This window comes from Coenobita brevimanus, chromosome 15, assembly GCF_032717465.1.
Source record: "Coenobita brevimanus isolate Jiangsu-jjx chromosome 15, ASM3271746v2, whole genome shotgun sequence".
Classification (NCBI taxonomy): Eukaryota; Metazoa; Arthropoda; class Malacostraca; order Decapoda; family Coenobitidae; genus Coenobita; species Coenobita brevimanus.
Genome location: NC_136968.1, coordinates 21,200,241 through 21,219,613, shown reverse-complemented (window position 1 = coordinate 21,219,613; position 19,373 = coordinate 21,200,241).

The window sequence follows — 19,373 nt, the reverse complement described above, 5'->3', positions numbered from 1 at the left end:
ATTACACACGTTTACACCCTCCAATGCACTGTACATACTTACTGCCATTATTTATTCAAGTGAGCGTGAGAATATCGCCTGAAAATACCCTCGCAAGGAATGTTACGTCATACATAATACTCACACACTTATATACTAATTCACGCACACACTTATATACTAATTATTCACTTTATCACTTACTGACTTTTATTTTGACTAATACGTGCCTTATTCATTCGACTAGGCGTCAGGAAATCTTATCTTTATAGACACGCTATGAATATTTGACTTAGGAAATACATCATCATATACAATAATTTGAACTTATATTATACCAGTAAGAATGTCACATAATAGAAAATATATAATAAGGGGTCGTATTTATTGCACTGAGCGACAGAATATCGCATCAAACAACCCTCTCTATGTAGTTTCAACTTAGGGCAGATTTATATACTTACACCCAATGTTTGCACTTATGTTCTACCCGTAGGCACTTTATACTAATATTTGGCGATCCACATGACTGATTTTTTCACAGAGCGTCTGTCTGTCGCATTTACATCATAATTTCTGCGTCCTTTCGCAATCACACCATGCTAAAATTGCAGCAACGTGTGGTATTCACTAAAACATGGGTGAATACACAGACCCACGTCACACTGCACGCACTCATAGCGGGTGTCCTTCCTCTGTGTCGTGAGTCGCACCTGGGAATTACTGCACACGTGACACCTGCGCTGGGGCCTAGGTCTGTTGGGCTGGGGCGGGATAGGAGTGGGGAAATGGCGGGCGGATATTCTCTGGGGAGTGTGGGTAATAGGGGCAGTGCGGGGGCGCTGTTGGGGCCTTTCAACCGCATATTTTGCAAAGATTTCTCTTGTGAGCTCCCTCACAAACCCTTCAAAGGTTTCCTGAACTCCTGTGGTCATGGCGTGAAGGTGGTGGCAATTCAGAGCAGTGATATCTAGCAAGTGAAAGAACAGTTTCTTATACCACTTCATCGTGGTCCTGGCACACTCTACCGTCGATATCATGGAGTCTGACTGGTCCACGAGGCGCATGTTTATATTATAGTCCATGACACATTCAGGTTTCCAAACACGACGCCTGCTCTCGCTATGGTAATCAACAGAATCAGTACGGTGCATCAAGGGGCGGTGAACCGTGGACAAGAGGCTTACTTCTCTGTTGTGGTTCCACATTGTTGCAAGGATGTTGTTTGCTTTGAAGAAGACAACCTCACTCCTTGCAAGTTTCCACCCTACCTTGATCATGTGACGCCGGTTCACCTTTACTGTTCCACATACTCCCGTTTCATGTCTGTGAAGATAACGAGCGAGAAGAGGGCTAGTGTACCAGTTGTCGAGGTAGAGAACGTGACCACGATGAAGGTAGTCTTGTATCATCGTCTTTACCACTGCTCCAGAAAGTCCTATACTTCGATCTTCTATTATGTCTGTCTGTGCACCGGTGTACAAGACTATGTCTTGCACGTATCCAGTCCTACAGTCACACATAACAAAGATCTTGAACCCAAAACGGTGCCTTTTGCTGGGTATATACTGTCTGAATGAAATATTGCCTCTCCACAACACGAGACTCTCGTCTATGACGAGATCTCTATAGGGATAGAATGAGGATCGAAAGGTTTGCCTGAGGTGATCAAAGACCAGCCTAATTCGCCTCATTTTGTCCGTGTTGTTTGTATTTGCAGGGTCATTAGCATCATAAAAATGGAGGCGACTTAGAATTTGTTGAAACCGATTATGGCTCATCACTTGACCAAATATGGGGGTAAACATAACAGGGTCCCTAGTCCAGTAAGCAGGAATTCTATTTTTTCTTATTATACCCATCAAAAGGACAAGGGCAAAAAATAAGAACATTTCTGGAATGGAGACAGGGTAATCATAAATCATTGAATGCCTACTCCTTGTTCCCAATCTTTCACTTTCTAGCCGCTGGCCGCTTGCAAACAGGTTTGTTTGAAGCACGATCTGATCAACGAAGGCCTCACTGAAAAACAGGTGGAAAAAATCCAACCTGCTTGAATTACAGTGAATACCTGGTGCAATGCAGCCAGATCGCCCCTGCTCAGTGAAGGGGTGAATGAGGGGAGAAAATCACTCCCATCCTCCCAATCCCACGACACAAATCCCTCGTCCCCATCACCGCCTTCGTCTGGGTGGGGAGGAGATCCTGGTTGGGGAGGTTGGGGAGAAGGAGTACGGAGGGCTTCCCCACTGTCACTCCTCTTCCCTCTGCCTTTACCCTTTCCCTTTCCCTTACCCTTACGGCCTTGAGGAACATTAGGGGGCTGTGGGGATGAAATAGTTTGATATTGGGGAGCAGAAGACGTGCTGGGGAGTGGTTCCTCCCCACCTTCCCTCTCCATTACCACACCACGTGCTCTCTCACGCAACCTTGCTCGACCACGTGTTAGGGGATATTGGGGAGCATAAGACGTGCTTTGGAGTGGTTCCTCCCCACCTTCCCCCTCCCTCACAACCCCACGTGATAAGGAACGCACCCACACTGGCCCACGTGATCCACTCTGCCGCCTCACACTGCGTAGGGAGAGCAATGACTCACCCACCTCACTCTCACTTTCCCTAATCCCAGGAATGTCCATTTCACTCCCCACTCCCTCCACTTCACTTCCTACCGCCCCAAACAGAATGCTTGGCCCATACCTGCTTAGACGACGTGGTGTGCGCTCTGGGCCACGATGCGTAATCACCTCCTGCCCATACCACGTGGCAGCACGTCCCACGTCTCCGTCCTCGTCCTCGTCCTCGTCCTCGACCTCGAATTCGGCTTCCAAGGCACGCTGGGGATAGGGATATGACATACCACGTGCCTTCTTTGCCTCCTGCCCCTCTCTAGCAGCACGGTAAGTCACGTACTGCCGTTTCCTTGGTGACGGAACTTCCTCGTCACTGCTGGTGGTTTCTTCCTCATCTGGCTGCACATAATCTTTGTCCATCTCCTCGTCATCCAGTGGGGAATCACTGTTGCCGGTAAAGGTGTCCAGGGCGACTTGAATTTCGCTCTCTGAGAGACCTCTCTTAGCCATGTCTGAGAAGGACCGTGGCTACCAGGTGAGTGGACGAGCGGCGGGCTAGCGCGGGTCGCGCGGGGTCGCCGAGTGTCCCCGCCTGGTGGCAGGTAGGGGAAGGTCAGGTGAGGGTACATACCGCAAATCAAGCGCGAAATTTGAAAATTGTCGAAATTATGCACATTGCAATTGCACGACGTACTGGTACGTCGCCGGGACTGGCAAATGCAAATCGTGATGACGTACCCATACGTCGTCGGGACGGGGCGGGTTAAAACGGTCTGACATAATGCCACGGCCAGTGCCAGTGCCGTTTTAAAATGGAGTAAAATAAAAAACTTCACTGTGACCACATTTTTCAAGATTGTGGGTAAAAATTGGCAGGCATGTAAGGTAACTGTTCCTCTACCATCCCTCAGGCTGTCAAGGCCATACACTCACTCGCCCCCCCCCCTAATGCTCGCTCTGCCTCACTCTGCCTGTGTGCCTCAACCAGTGCTGTACATAGTGAAGGCATTTTGTAAATATTTTCATGTAAGTGTAAGTTGTAAATATTTTCTTGTAAGTGTAAGGACTATATAGTGAAGTCAAGTTGGAAATGCCTTCTTGTAAGTTCCAGGACTGTACGTAATGAAGTCAGGTTGTACCTATCTTCAAGTAAGTGTAATATAATGCATTCACAGTGAGAGACATGCCAATTGTAATAGATGCTGAAGTAATAAGTGATCAGAAACGTGTAGTGAACATTATACCTTCACAGCATAAATACCTGAGTATACCTTACATAGAAAACGCCTATCTCTCACATACGTGGTGAGCGTGAGAGAGCGGCTATACCTGTACATGAGTACGCAGGACTCAATAAAACTGATTTCCGAGCCTCGGTGAGCATTTTAATGGCGAAATTCGTTGTTTCCACATCAAAATCTATCATTTTAGCCCCCCCAAAAAAAGGTTAAAAAATGGCCGGCACTGGGGTGACCCAGAGGGCTAAAAACAGCTGGCACGCGGCAGGTGAATAAATGATGATGCGGCCCTGAGGAGATATTCTCCCACATTTGGTCTAATCAGCTGGTCAGGTCAGATGCGGGTAAGGGGATGACTCCATTTTGATGTGGCAGGGGTATACCAGCTCTGCTGTCGGACCCTGCTGCATATGTCGCTGACTGCAGTGCATTGTTGACCGTCATGCAATGTGGCGCAGTGAGCATCTGTCCCTTCTCCCCTTTGGCCTAAGATACGAGTAAATGTGTATGTGTGGATGAGTAAATTGGGAGAGTGTCGTATTGTTTTGGCTACTCCCCTATCTTTGGGGGAAGCAGCCTAGGTTTATAAATAGATATTCAGAATTTTAATGATAATCTCCATAAGAAAGGTACATTTAATCATTAATTTTTTGAGCTTAAAAATCGCATATTTTTTATGATGCCATGTATTATTATTATTATTATTATTATTATTATTATTATTTAATTAACAGAACAGAGGAATGAAAAACAAATGAAAAGAAAATAATCCATACACCAGATTATTAGCATCCTCCATTCATAAAATATCTGTAATAGTTGGACCCAGACAGCTGTAGGTTGAAGCCTGGGGGAAAACCACTCCGGGGAAGCAAGCTCCAAATAGAAGAAGTTCAGGGAACAAAAGAACTCTGACTGGCAGAAGTTCTCATATATGGCTGTGTGACACTCCAGTCAATTGGGCCACCAGACCCCTGCGCAGCACAAGGGAAGGCATGGAGAGGTGGCACAATGGACACAACCTCGTCTGAGCACCTGACATAAAAGCATCTGCTATACAATGGAAGGGAGGCAACACTCCCTCTTACCTGCAGGGGATGTGGGTTATTTATAATAGCAGAGCTACCAGTAATTCCAACAGCTTTGCTCTGAACTTCGTCCAGTTGCTCCAGTGCAACCTTTCCTCATCTACCCCACAAGGACGAGCAACATTCAAGCTGACAGTGCACATGAGTTCTATAAACTAGAGCTAACTGCTCGTCAATGAAAAAGTCACAGACCATACAACAATCCAAGTCTCCCCGAGGTGGCTCCAGCAAGTGATCTGACATGAGAGGTTCAACTGAGGGCACTGCCAAGTGAAACACTGAGAACCCCAACGCCTTTGGAGGTGGGAACACTAGTTGCACTGAAGGCAATATACAAATCTGCCAACACTGTCTATTGGTAAATAGTCAATATTTGGCTTCACCAGCATTAAACAAGACAGGTTATTTTGTCCCCATTTACTGATCTAGGCAAGTCTTGACCTATAGGGACAGCTGCACTTGGCTGAGAGTTAGGAATATTAAACTCTGGAAATGGATGTTCGAGTGTGAATGAATTGTGGAGTGTTGAGTCATCTGCATATGAATGGGTGGGGTTGTGGGTGGCAGATAAGAGATCATTATTATGAACTGGGAACAGGGTTGACGCCAGAACCGATCCTTGTGGCACGCAGGCATTGACTGAGTGGAAATTAGAATATACATCAAACACTTTTACTCTTATTTTTCCTTCGCTGAGATATGAGGAAAAGAGAGGAACAAAAGATGCCAGTCCATAGCAAGGGAGTTCAGACAGCAGGGAACAGTGCCACACTCTTTCGAAAATTCCAGACATATTAAGGACCATTGCATGAGTCCCCCCATGTTGGCAAACGACTGATGGATGGTATGAGCCAGAAGATTGAGCACGTAAATGGTGGATTTTTTGTGGCGAAAACCACACTCTCTATCACCAATTAAGTTGTTTGATTCAAGGTGTTTAACTATATGTTTATTAATTACAATTTCAAATACGTTACCAAGAGAAGATATGATAGCTACTGGTCTGTAATCAGAGGGGTCAGAGAAACCTCCCTTTTTTGGACTTTGGTGGATATTGAGTTCCTTCCATGTATCAGAGAATGAAGAATTATATATGCATAGTATGAACAACTTAGTCAGAACAGAAGCAAGTTCCGGGGAACACCCCTTCAAAACAACTGGAGGAATTCCATCTCTGCCCGGAGCTCTGTTGGTTGGTAAACTGTATACTGGATGGACACGTATCTAGTCTGTATTTTAAGTGGGACAATTTCAGGAGAGTCAATTTCCAGCACTGGGACACTCTGGTTGATTTCGTCCACGGTAGAACTTCTGGCAAATGCACTGACAAAGATATTCGCCCCCCCCCCTCTCCCACGCGGGTCATTTGCAGTGTTGCCATCCGAAGATTTTGGTGGGGAATGGATGATGACTTAAAGTTATTAATGAAAGAATTGAGGGTTTACTAGAACATTCTGTTGTCATTAGGGTTACTAAGTAGTTCTGATGTTTGATTTTGATGATGATGATGATGATGATGATTATGATGATGATGATGATGATGAGGAGGAGGAGGAGGAGGAGGAGGAGGAGAAGGATTAGATATTATTATTATTATTATTAAGGCAGGACAGTGATGGTTGGGACAGTGGGATAGTTCGGAGAGTGCATTCCCTGAGAAACGTATGGGACCTAGGGCCGTGTGGTCTTGCGTGAAAGTGGGAGAGTTTGTTTATTTCGACCACACGGTACCTCCAGGATAGAAACGCCTCACTTTTTGATGCAGGTCAGATTTTTTTTTTTTCATCTCCTATTTTATAATTTGAGCATAATATAGTAAGCTCTACCTTTATAAGTATGGCAAGCATCGAACTGGGCATTATCAGGGTGAATCTGTGTTGCATGTAGAACATATTGCTATGAAAAACGAATATTAAACTCTCTCGTGTGAAACTTGAGAGTGCCCATCAATGAATTACATAGATTCGGGATGATTCGTACGGTACATGTCAGTGCCATTTTAAAACGGACTGACATAATGCCACGGCCAGTGCCAGTGCCGTTTTAAAATGGAGTAAAATAAAAAACTTCACTGTGACCACATTTTTCAAGATTTTTGGGTAAAAATTGGCAGGCATGTAAGGTAACTGTTCCTCTACCATCCCTCAGGCTGTCAAGGCCATACACTCACTCGCCCCCCCCCCTAATGCTCGCTCTGCCTCACTCTGCCTGTGTGCCTCAACCAGTGCTGTACATAGTGAAGGCATTTTGTAAATATTTTCATGTAAGTGTAAGTTGTAAATATTTTCTTGTAAGTGTAAGGACTATATAGTGAAGTCAAGTTGGAAATGCCTTCTTGTAAGTTCCAGGACTGTACGTAATGAAGTCAGGTTGTACCTATCTTCAAGTAAGTGTAATATAATGCATTCACAGTGAGAGACATGCCAATTGTAATAGATGCTGAAGTAATAAGTGATCAGAAACGTGTACTGAACATTATACCTTCACAGCATAAATACCTGAGTATACCTTACATAGAAAACGCCTATCTCTCACATACGTGGTGAGCGTGAGAGAGCGGCTATACCTGTACATGAGTACGCAGGACTCAATAAAACTGATTTCCGAGCCTCGGTGAGCATTTTAATGGCGAAATTCGTTGTTTCCACATCAAAATCTATCATTTTAGCCCCCCAAAAAAAGGTTAAAAAATGGCCGGCACTGGGGTGACCCAGAGGGCTAAAAACAGCTGGCACGCGGCAGGTGAATAAATGATGATGCGGCCCTGAGGAGATATTCTCCCACATTTGGTCTAATCAGCTGGTCAGGTCAGATGCGGGTAAGGGGATGACTCCATTTTGATGTGGCAGGGGTATACCAGCTCTGCTGTCGGACCCTGCTGCAGATGTCGCTGACTGCAGTGCATTGTTGACCGTCATGCAATGTGGCGCAGTGAGCATCTGTCCCTTCTCCCCTTTGGCCTAAGATACGAGTAAATGTGTATGTGTGGATGAGTAAATTGGGAGAGTGTCGTATTGTTTTGGCTACTCCCCTATCTTTGGGGGAAGCAGCCTAGGTTTATAAATAGATATTCAGAAATTTAATGATAATCTCCATAAGAAAGGTACGTTTAATCATTAATTTTTTGAGCTTAAAAATCACATATTTTTTATGATGCCATGTATTATTATTATTATTATTATTATTATTATTATTTAATTAACAGAACAGAGGAATGAAAAACAAATGAAAAGAAAATAATCCATACACCAGATTATTGGCATCCTCCATTCATAAAATATCTGTAATAGTTGGACCCAGACAGCTGTAGGTTGAAGCCTGGGGGAAAACCACTCCGGGGAAGCAAGCTCCAAATAGAAGCAGTTCAGGGAACAAAAGAACTCTGACTGGCAGAAGTTCTCATATATGGCTGTGTGACACTCCAGTCAATTGGGCCACCAGACCCCTGCGCAGCACAAGGGAAGGCATGGAGAGGTGGCACAATGGACACAACCTCGTCTGAGCACCTGACATAAAAGCATCTGCTATACAATGGAAGGGAGGCAACACTCCCTCTTACCTGCAGGGGATGTGGGTTATTTATAATAGCAGAGCTACCAGTAATTCCAACAGCTTTGCTCTGAACTTCGTCCAGTTGCTCCAGTGCAACCTTTCCTCATCTACCCCACAAGGACGAGCAACATTCAAGCTGACAGTGCACATGAGTTCTATAAACTAGAGCTAACTGCTCGTCAATGAAAAAGTCACAGACCATACAACAATCCAAGTCTCCCCGAGGTGGCTCCAGCAAGTGATCTGACATGAGAGGTTCAATTGAGGGCACTGCCAAGTGAAACACTGAGAACCCCAACGCCTTTGGAGATGGGAACACTAGTTGCACTGAAGGCAATATACAAATCTGCCAACACTGTCTATTGGTAAATAGTCAATATTTGGCTTCACCAGCATTAAACAAGACAGGTTATTTTGTCCCCATTTACTGATCTAGGCAAGTCTTGACCTATAGGGACAGCTGCACTTGGCTGAGAGTTAGGAATATTAAACTCTGGAAATGGATGTTCGAGTGTGAATGAATTGTGGAGTGTTGAGTCATCTGCATATGAATGGGTGGGGTTGTGGGTGGCAGATAAGAGATCATTATTATGAACTGGGAACAGGGTTGACGCCAGAACCGATCCTTGTGGCACGCAGGCATTGACTGGGTGGAAATTGGAATATACATCAAACACTTTTACTCTTATTTTTCCTTCGCTGAGATATGAGGAAAAGAGAGGAACAAAAGATGCCAGTCCATAGCAAGGGAGTTCAGACAGCAGGGAACAGTGCCACACTCTTTCGAAAATTCCAGACATATTAAGGACCATTGCATGAGTCCCCCCATGTTGGCAAACGACTGATGGATGGTATGAGCCAGAAGATTGAGCACGTAAATGGTGGATTTTTTGTGGCGAAAACCACACTGTCTATCACCAATTAAGTTGTTTGATTCAAGGTGTTTAACTATATGTTTATTAATTACAATTTCAAATACGTTACCAAGAGAAGATATGATAGCTACTGGTCTGTAATCAGAGGGGTCAGAGAAACCTCCCTTTTTTGGACTTTGGTGGATATTGAGTTCCTTCCATGTATCAGAGAATGAAGAATTATATATGCATAGTATGAACAACTTAGTCAGAACAGAAGCAAGTTCCGGGGAACACCCCTTCAAAACAACTGGAGGAATTCCATCTCTGCCCGGAGCTCTGTTGGTTGGTAAACTGTATACTGGATGGACACGTATCTAGTCTGTATTTTAAGTGGGACAATTTCAGGAGAGTCAATTTCCAGCACTGGGACACTCTGGTTGATTTCGTCCACGGTAGAACTTCTGGCAAATGCACTGACAAAGATATTCGCCCCCCCCCCTCTCCCACGCGGGTCATTTGCAGTGTTGCCATCCGAAGATTTTGGTGGGGAATGGATGATGACTTAAAGTTATTAATGAAAGAATTGAGGGTTTACTAGAACATTCTGTTGTCATTAGGGTTACTAAGTAGTTCTGATGTTTGATTTTGATGATGATGATGATGATGATGATTATGATGATGATGATGATGATGATGATGATGAGGAGGAGGAGGAGGAGGAGAAGGATTAGATATTATTATTATTATTATTAAGGCAGGACAGTGATGGTTGGGACAGTGGGATAGTTCGGACAGTGCATTCCCTGAGAAACGTATGGGACCTAGGGCCGTGTGGTCTTGCGTGAAAGTGGGAGAGTTTGTTTATTTCGACCACACGGTACCTCCAGGATAGAAACGCCTCACTTTTTGATGCAGGTCAGATTTTTTTTTTTTCATCTCCTATTTTATAATTTGAGCATAATATAGTAAGCTCTACCTTTATAAGTATGGCAAGCATCGAACTGGGCATTATCAGGGTGAATCTGTGTTGCATGTAGAACATATTGCTATGAAAAACGAATATTAAACTCTCTCGTGTGAAACTTGAGAGTGCCCATCAATGAATTACATAGATTCGGGATGATTCGTACGGTACATGTCAGTGCCATTTTAAAACGGTCTGACATAATGCCACGGCCAGTGCCAGTGCCGTTTTAAAATGGAGTAAAATAAAAAACTTCACTGTGACCACATTTTTCAAGATTTGTGGGTAAAAATTGGCAGGCATGTAAGGTAACTGTTCCTCTACCATCCCTCAGGCTGTCAAGGCCATACACTCACTCGCCCCCCCCCCCTAATGCTCGCTCTGCCTCACTCTGCCTGTGTGCCTCAACCAGTGCTGTACATAGTGAAGGAATTTTGTAAATATTTTCATGTAAGTGTAAGTTGTAAATATTTTCTTGTAAGTGTAAGGACTATATAGTGAAGTCAAGTTGGAAATGCCTTCTTGTAAGTTCCAGGACTGTACGTAATGAAGTCAGGTTGTACCTATCTTCAAGTAAGTGTAATATAATGCATTCACAGTGAGAGACATGCCAATTGTAATAGATGCTGAAGTAATAAGTGATCAGAAACGTGTACTGAACATTATACCTTCACAGCATAAATACCTGAGTATACCTTACATAGAAAACGCCTATCTCTCACATACGTGGTGAGCGTGAGAGAGCGGCTATACCTGTACATGAGTACGCAGGACTCAATAAAACCGATTTCCGAGCCTCGGTGAGCATTTTAATGGCGAAATTCGTTGTTTCCACATCAAAATCTATCATTTTAGCCCCCCCAAAAAAAGGTTAAAAAATGGCCGGCACTGGGGTGACCCAGAGGGCTAAAAACAGCTGGCACGCGGCAGGTGAATAAATGATGATGCGGCCCTGAGGAGATATTCTCCCACATTTGGTCTAATCAGCTGGTCAGGTCAGATGCGGGTAAGGGGATGACTCCATTTTGATGTGGCAGGGGTATACCAGCTCTGCTGTCGGACCCTGCTGCAGATGTCGCTGACTGCAGTGCATTGTTGACCGTCATGCAATGTGGCGCAGTGAGCATCTGTCCCTTCTCCCCTTTGGCCTAAGATACGAGTAAATGTGTATGTGTGGATGAGTAAATTGGGAGAGTGTCGTATTGTTTTGGCTACTCCCCTATCTTTGGGGGAAGCAGCCTAGGTTTATAAATAGATATTCAGAATTTTAATGATAATCTCGATAAGAAAGGTACTTTTAATCATTAATTTTTTGAGCTTAAAAATCACATATTTTTTATGATGCCATGTATTATTATTATTATTATTATTATTATTATTATTATTATTTAATTAACAGAACAGAGGAATGAAAAACAAATGAAAAGAAAATAATCCATACACCAGATTATTGGCATCCTCCATTCATAAAATATCTGTAATAGTTGGACCCAGACAGCTGTAGGTTGAAGCCTGGGGGAAAACCACTCCGGGGAAGCAAGCTCCAAATAGAAGCAGTTCAGGAAACAAAAGAACTCTGACTGGCAGAAGTTCTCATATATGGCTGTGTGACACTCCAGTCAATTGGGCCACTAGACCCCTGCGCAGCACAAGGGAAGGCATGGAGAGGTGGCACAATGGACACAACCTCGTCTGAGCACCTGACATAAAAGCATCTGCTATACAATGGAAGGGAGACAACACTCCCTCTTACCTGCAGGGGATGTGGGTTATTTATAATAGCAGAGCTACCAGTAATTCCAACAGCTTTGCTCTGAACTTCGTCCAGTTGCTCCAGTGCAACCTTTCCTCACCTACCCCACAAGGACGAGCAACATTCAAGCTGACAGTGCACATGAGTTCTATAAACTAGAGCTAACTGCTCGTCAATGAAAAAGTCACAGACCATACAACAATCCAAGTCTCCCCGAGGTGGCTCCAGCAAGTGATCTGACATGAGAGGTTCAACTGAGGGCACTGCCAAGTGAAACACTGAGAACCCCAACGCCTTTGGAGATGGGAACACTAGTTGCACTGAAGGCAATATACAAATCTGCCAACACTGTCTATTGGTAAATAGTCAATATTTGGCTTCACCAGCATTAAACAAGACAGGTTATTTTGTCCCCATTTACTGATCTAGGCAAGTCTTGACTTATAGGGACAGCTGCACTTGGCTGAGAGTTAGGAATATTAAACTCTGGAAATGGATGTTCGAGTGTGAATGAATTGTGGAGTGTTGAGTCATCTGCATATGAATGGGTGGGGTTGTGGGTGGCAGATAAGAGATCATTATTATGAACTGGGAACAGGGTTGACGCCAGAACCGATCCTTGTGGCACGCAGGCATTGACTGGGTGGAAATTGGAATATACATCAAACACTTTTACTCTTATTTTTCCTTCGCTGAGATATGAGGAAAAGAGAGGAACAAAAGATGCCAGTCCATAGCAAGGGAGTTCAGACAGCAGGGAACAGTGCCACACTCTTTCGAAAATTCCAGACATATTAAGGACCATTGCATTAGTCCCCTCATGTTGGCAAACGACTGATGGATGGTACGAGCCAGAAGATTGAGCACATAAATGGTGGATTTTTTGTGGCAAAAACCACACTGTCTATCACCAATTAAGTTGTTTGATTCAAGGTGTTTAACTATATGTTTATTAATTACAATTTCAAATACGTTACCAAGAGAAGATATGATAGCTACTGGTCTGTAATCAGAGGGGTCAGAGAAACCTCCCTTTTTTGGACTTTGGTGGATATTGAGTTCCTTACATGTATCAGAGAATGAAGAATTATATATGCATAGTATGAACAACTTAGTCAGAACAGAAGCAAGTTCCGGGGAACACCCCTTCAAAACAACTGGAGGAATTCCATCTCTGCCCGGAGCTCTGTTGGTTGGTAAACTGTATACTGGATGGACACGTATCTAGTCTGTATTTTAAGTGGGACAATTTCAGAAGAGTCAATTTCCAGCACTGGGACACTCCGGTTGATTTCGTCCACGGTAGAACTTCTGGCAAATGCACTGACAAAGATATTCGCCCCCCTCCCTCTCCCACGCGGGTCATTTGCAGTATTGCCATCCGAAGATTTTGGTGGGGAATGTATGATGACTTAAAGTTATTACTGAAAGAATTGAGGGTTTACTAGAACATTCTGTTGTCATTAGGGTTACTAAGTAGTTCTGATGTTTGATTTTGATGATGATGATGATGATTATGATGATGATGATGATGATGAGGAGGAGGAGGAGGAGGAGGAGGAGAAGGATTAGATATTATTATTATTATTATTAAGGCAGGACAGTGATGGTTGGGACAGTGGGATAGTTCAGACAGTGCATTCCTTGAGAAACGTATGGGACCTAGGGCCGTGTGGTCTTGCGTGAAAGTGGGAGAGTTTGTTTATTTTGACCACACGGTACCTCCAGGATAGAAACGCCTCACTTTTTGATGCAGGTCAGATTTTTTTTTTTTCATCTCCTATTTTATAATTTGAGCATAATATAGTAAGCTCTACCTTTATAAGTATGGCAAGCATCGAACTGGGCATTATCAGGGTGAATCTGTGTTGCATGTAGAACATATTGCTATGAAAAACGAATATTAAACTCTCTCGTGTGAAACTTGAGAGTGCCCATCAATGAATTACATAGATTCGGGATGATTCGTACGGTACATGTCAGTGCCATTTTAAAACGGTCTGACATAATGCCACGGCCAGTGCCAGTGCCGTTTTAAAATGGAGTAAAATAAAAAACTTCACTGTGACCACATTTTTCAAGATTTGTGGGTAAAAATTGGCAGGCATGTAAGGTAACTGTTCCTCTACCATCCCTCAGGCTCTCAAGGCCATACACTCACTCGCCCCCCCCCCCTAATGCTTGCTCTGCCTCACTCTGCCTGTGTGCCTCAACCAGTGCTGTACATATTGAAGGCATTTTGTAAATATTTTCATGTAAGTCTAAGTTATAAATATTTTCTTGTAAGTGTAAGGACTATATAGTGAAGTCAAGTTGGAAATGCCTTCTTGTAAGTTCCAGGACTGTACGTAATGAAGTCAGGTTGTACCTATCTTCAAGTAAGTGTAATATAATGCATTCACAGTGAGAGACATGCCAATTGTAATAGATGCTGAAGTAATAAGTGATCAGAAACGTGTACTGAACATTATACCTTCACAGCATAAATACCTGAGTATACCTTACATAGAAAACGCCTATCTCTCACATACGTGGTGAGTGTGAGAGAGCGGCTATACCTGTACATGAGTACGCAGGACTCAATAAAACTGATTTCCGAGCCTCAGTGAGCATTTTAATGGCGAAATTCGTTGTTTCCACATCAAAATCTATCATTTTAGCCCCCCAAAAAAAGGTTAAAAAATGGCTGGCACTGGGGTGACCCAGAGGGCTAAAAACAGCTGGCACGCGGCAGGTGAATAAATGATGATGCGGCCCTGAGGAGATATTCTCCCACATTTGGTCTAATCAGCTGGTCAGGTCAGATGCGGGTAAGGGGATGACTCCATTTTGATGTGGCAGGGGTATACCAGCTCTGCTGTCGGACCCTGCTGCAGATGTCGCTGACTGCAGTGCATTGTTGACCGTCATGCAATGTGGCGCAGTGAGCATCTGTCCCTTCTCCCCTTTGGCCTAAGATACGAGTAAATGTGTATGTGTGGATGAGTAAATTGGGAGAGTGTCGTATTGTTTTGGCTACTCCCCTATCTTTGGGGGAAGCAGCCTAGGTTTATAAATAGATATTCAGAAATTTAATGATAATCTCCATAAGAAAGGTACGTTTAACCCGCGCCGTCCCGAGGACGTACTTACACGTCCTCACGTTTTGTCACAGCCAGTCCCGAGGACGTATTTCAACGTCCTGCAATTGCAAGGTTCATAATTTCCACAATTTTCAAAATTCGCGGGAGATTTTCGTTTCGCCCGGGTACCCAAGCCTCCCCTACCTGCCGCCAGGCGTGCAGCGTCCTAGACCCTGCGTGACCCGCGCTCGCCCTTGTCTTGGTCACTCACCTGCCAGCAGTGACCCAGGTCAGACATGGCGCAGAAAGGTCTCTCAGATGAGCAAATTGCATCCGTCCTGGAAGCCTTCACTGGAGACAGTGATTCTCCACTCGATGATGATGTGGTGGATCGTGATTACGTCCAGCCAGAGGAAGAAATAAGTAGCAGTGATGAGGAGGTCCCTTCGCCCCGGAAAACGCGGTATGTGACATACCGTAAGGCAAGGGAAGGCCAGGCTGCTCCTCAACCACGTGCACAGCTATCTCTCCATCACGATTCTGATCAGGACGAGGATGAGGACGATGAGGATGACGGAGGGCTAGGACGTGATATCGCCGAGTGGTTGGGAAAGGAAAAAATATCACCACGTGGATCAGAAGGTGGGGCGAGACGACACCTAAGGTATGGTTCAAGTACTTTGTCTGGGGAAGTAGCAAGTGGTGTGGTGGGATTGCTGGGAGAAAGGGAAAGTGTTGTGGCGGCAGCGTGGGGTGAAAGTGAGAGTGGTGTGGGGGTAGTGCGGGGTGAAGGGGCCAGTGGTGTGAGGGAGGCAGCACAAGCACGTGGTGCTCGTAGGCCTAGGGGAGAGGAGTTGAGTCACTCCCCAGCACTTCTTTCACCCCTGAATATGCCCAAACTTCCTCCCCACAGCCCCAGGATGTGGGGAAAGGAAAGAAAGGGAAGGGAAAGGGCAAAGGAAAAGGGAGAGGGAAGAGAAGTGCGAGTGATGAGAGGCGCCGCTCTCCACCTCCCCAACCTCCCCCACCACCCTCACCTCCCCACCCTGACGAAGGGGACGATAGTGACGTGGCTGGAGATGGTGGTGTCACGTGGAACTGGGAGGATGGGAGTAATTTTACTCCCATCATTCACCAGTTCACTGAGGAGTGGCGGTCAGGTTGCACGGCTCCAGGTGTAAATGCTGGGTCGTCACGTTTAGATTTTTTCAACTTGTTTTTTGATGAGGCGTTTGTTGGGCGCATAGTAGAACAGACAAATATATTTTCACAATCCCAGCACCTTGAAAGTGAACGCCTAGGAACCACAAGCAAGCATGCAGAACAGTATGACTTTCCCGTGACTATATCAGAGATGTTCCTATTTTTGACCCTGGTAATCTTGATGGGTGTGGTGAAGAAAAATCAAATTCCTGCCTATTGGACAATGGACCCAATCATCCTAACACCTTTCTTTGGAAAGGTGATGAGTCGTAATAGATTTCAGTTTATTCTCGGCCGCCTCCACTTTTTTGATGCAGATGATCCAGCCAATGCAAATAACACCGATAAAATGAGGAGAATTAGGCTGGTATTTGATCATTTACGGGAAATGTTCCGCTCCTCATTTTATCCCTACAGAGACCTCGTCATAGACGAGAGTCTTGTGTTGTGGAGAGGCAATATTTCCTTTAGGCAGTATATACCCAGCATGAGACACCGTTTCGGGTTCAAGATCTTTGTTATGTGTTACTGTAAGACTGGTTATGTGCAAGACATAGTCTTGTACACGGGCGCACAGACAGATATAATAGAAGATCGGAGTATAGGACTCTCTGGGGCCGTGGTTAAGACAATGATAGAAGAGTACCTTCATCGTGGTCATGTTTTGTACCTGGACAACTGGTACACTAGCCCTCTTCTCGCTAGGTTCCTCCACCAACACGACACCGGAGTCTGTGGTACAGTCAAGAGAAACCGTCGCCATATGGTCAAGATAGGGAGGCAACTTGACAAGAATGAGGTGGTTTTCTTCCAGGCCAATAACATCCTTGCAACCCTGTGGAACCACAACAGGGAAGTTTGCCTCCTATCAACTGTTCACAGCCCCCTGATGCACCGCACAGACTCCGTGGATCACCGTAGCGAGAGGAGGCGCAACGTATGGAAACCAGAGTCTGTACTTGCCTATAATCTGAACATGAGGCAAGTTGATCAGTCAGACTCGATGATTTCAAGTGTTGACTGTGCCAGGACAACGATGAAGTGGTACAAGAAACTCTTTTTCCACTTGCTCGACATCACGGTCCTGAACGCCCACTACCTGCACGCAATGACCACCGGAGTATCCGAGACCTTTGAGGGGTTTGTGAGGGAGCTGGCACGTGAAATAATCGCCAAGCATGCCCAGGAAAGACCCCCACACCGCCCCCGCGCCCCCCGTGCTGCTCAGACTCCCCTACGTCTTGCAGCCCGCCACTACCCCAGCGCAATCCCTTCCGAACCAAACCGTCGTAAACTCCAGCGTCGCTGCCATGTATGTAAGCACTCGACAGTCAGACCATCAACGCAGAGAAAAGACACAAGATACGAGTGTGTCGAGTGCAATGTTGCGTTGTGCCTTCAGCCTTGTTTCAAGGAATACCATAATCTCGTACACTTCTGAAATTGTGTGGGAAGGCGAAATGACGCTCATGATAATGGTAAGGCCAGTCAGTAGGTGCTAAGTCAAATATAAAGTTGAAACGGGTGTTATTTTTTCAGAAAAGTAATGTATAAGATGAGAATTAGTGTAAGTGGAAAGAATTGTTATCAAAACTACACCCACTGTGTAAATCTGGTCAGTAAATATGTGATAGCAAGGAAATAAAGTGGAAACGGGTGTAATGTTAGCATGAATAAAACGTATAAGTTGAACATTACTGTAAGTTGTCATAATTGATGTTACGAGTACACCCACATTCTGGTCAGTAAGTATGTGATAGGAATTATATACAGTGGATGATGTTGTAATGTTAGTAGTAAGGTATTTTATAAGTTGATTACTAGTGTAAGATGAAACAAATGATATCGCGATAACACTCCCTGTGTAAGTACGCGCAAATATGACGCTCAGTTCCATCGTACGTTCAGAAATGATGTGATATCAATTATATCAAGTGTTTACATGTGCAATGTTAGTGGAGAATTATTTATATAAGTACAAAAATAGGTTGTAAGTTGAATTAGTTGTCATAGTGACTTCACTGTGTGTGTTATTATGCGCTATTATTACGCTATATATTTACGTAAGGCCTAAAATAATCTCAAAACAGTTCTATAAAGTTGAAAAGTGTATAATAATATTAGAAAGGTATTATGTTAGTAGAAAAAGCACAATACGAGTTGAAACATCAGTCACAGCGAGTTCACTCACTACGTAAATTAGCGCTAGCATTACGCTAAATGTTATCAAAAAGCCTGTGAATACGTAAAAACAGTTCAATATAATGTAAAATGGTATAATGTTATTGTAGAAGTATTATGTAAGTAAAAAAAATTATATGTATCATGATTTTAGAATGTTAGCGATTCATGGGAACCAAGTTGGCCGATTTTGCTCGTTTCTCACGATGGTACAATGGTTATTTCTGCTCTGTTTTTGTATAAAATCCAATATACTCTTTTATCACATGTTTTTATGTTTGTAATAAATTCATTTCTACTTACTTTCATTGGTTTCCCAGACTTATAATACCATAGAAAACGTCTGAGGCTCAGACCGCCTAGGGAGAACACGGGGCCAGGTGGGACCATCGCATACCTGGTTAAGCTAATTAGGGACCCCAGGGACCACTTTCTTTGCCACCGGCCATTGTTTCTGACCAAAAGCGAAAGTTTAAGCAAAAAAAAAAAAGGTCGAAAATTGCCCGGGATTGGGGGGTACCAGTGGTCGAAAAGTTGTCGGGATGGGGCGGGTTAATCATTAATTTTTTGAGCTTAAAAATCACATTTTTTATGATGCCATGTATTATTATTATTATTATTATTATTATTTAATTAACAGAACAGAGGAATGAAAAACAAATGAAAAGAAAATAATTCATACACCAGATTATTGGCATCCTCCATTCATAAAATATCTGTAATAGTTGGACCCAGACAGCTGTAGGTTGAAGCCTGGGGGAAAACCACTCCGGGGAAGCAAGCTCCAAATAGAAGCAGTTCAGGGAACAAAAGAACTCTGACTGGCAGAAGTTCTCATATATGGCTGTGTGACACTCCAGTCAATTGGGCCACCAGACCCCTGCGCAGCACAAGGGAAGGCATGGAGAGGTGGCACAATGGACA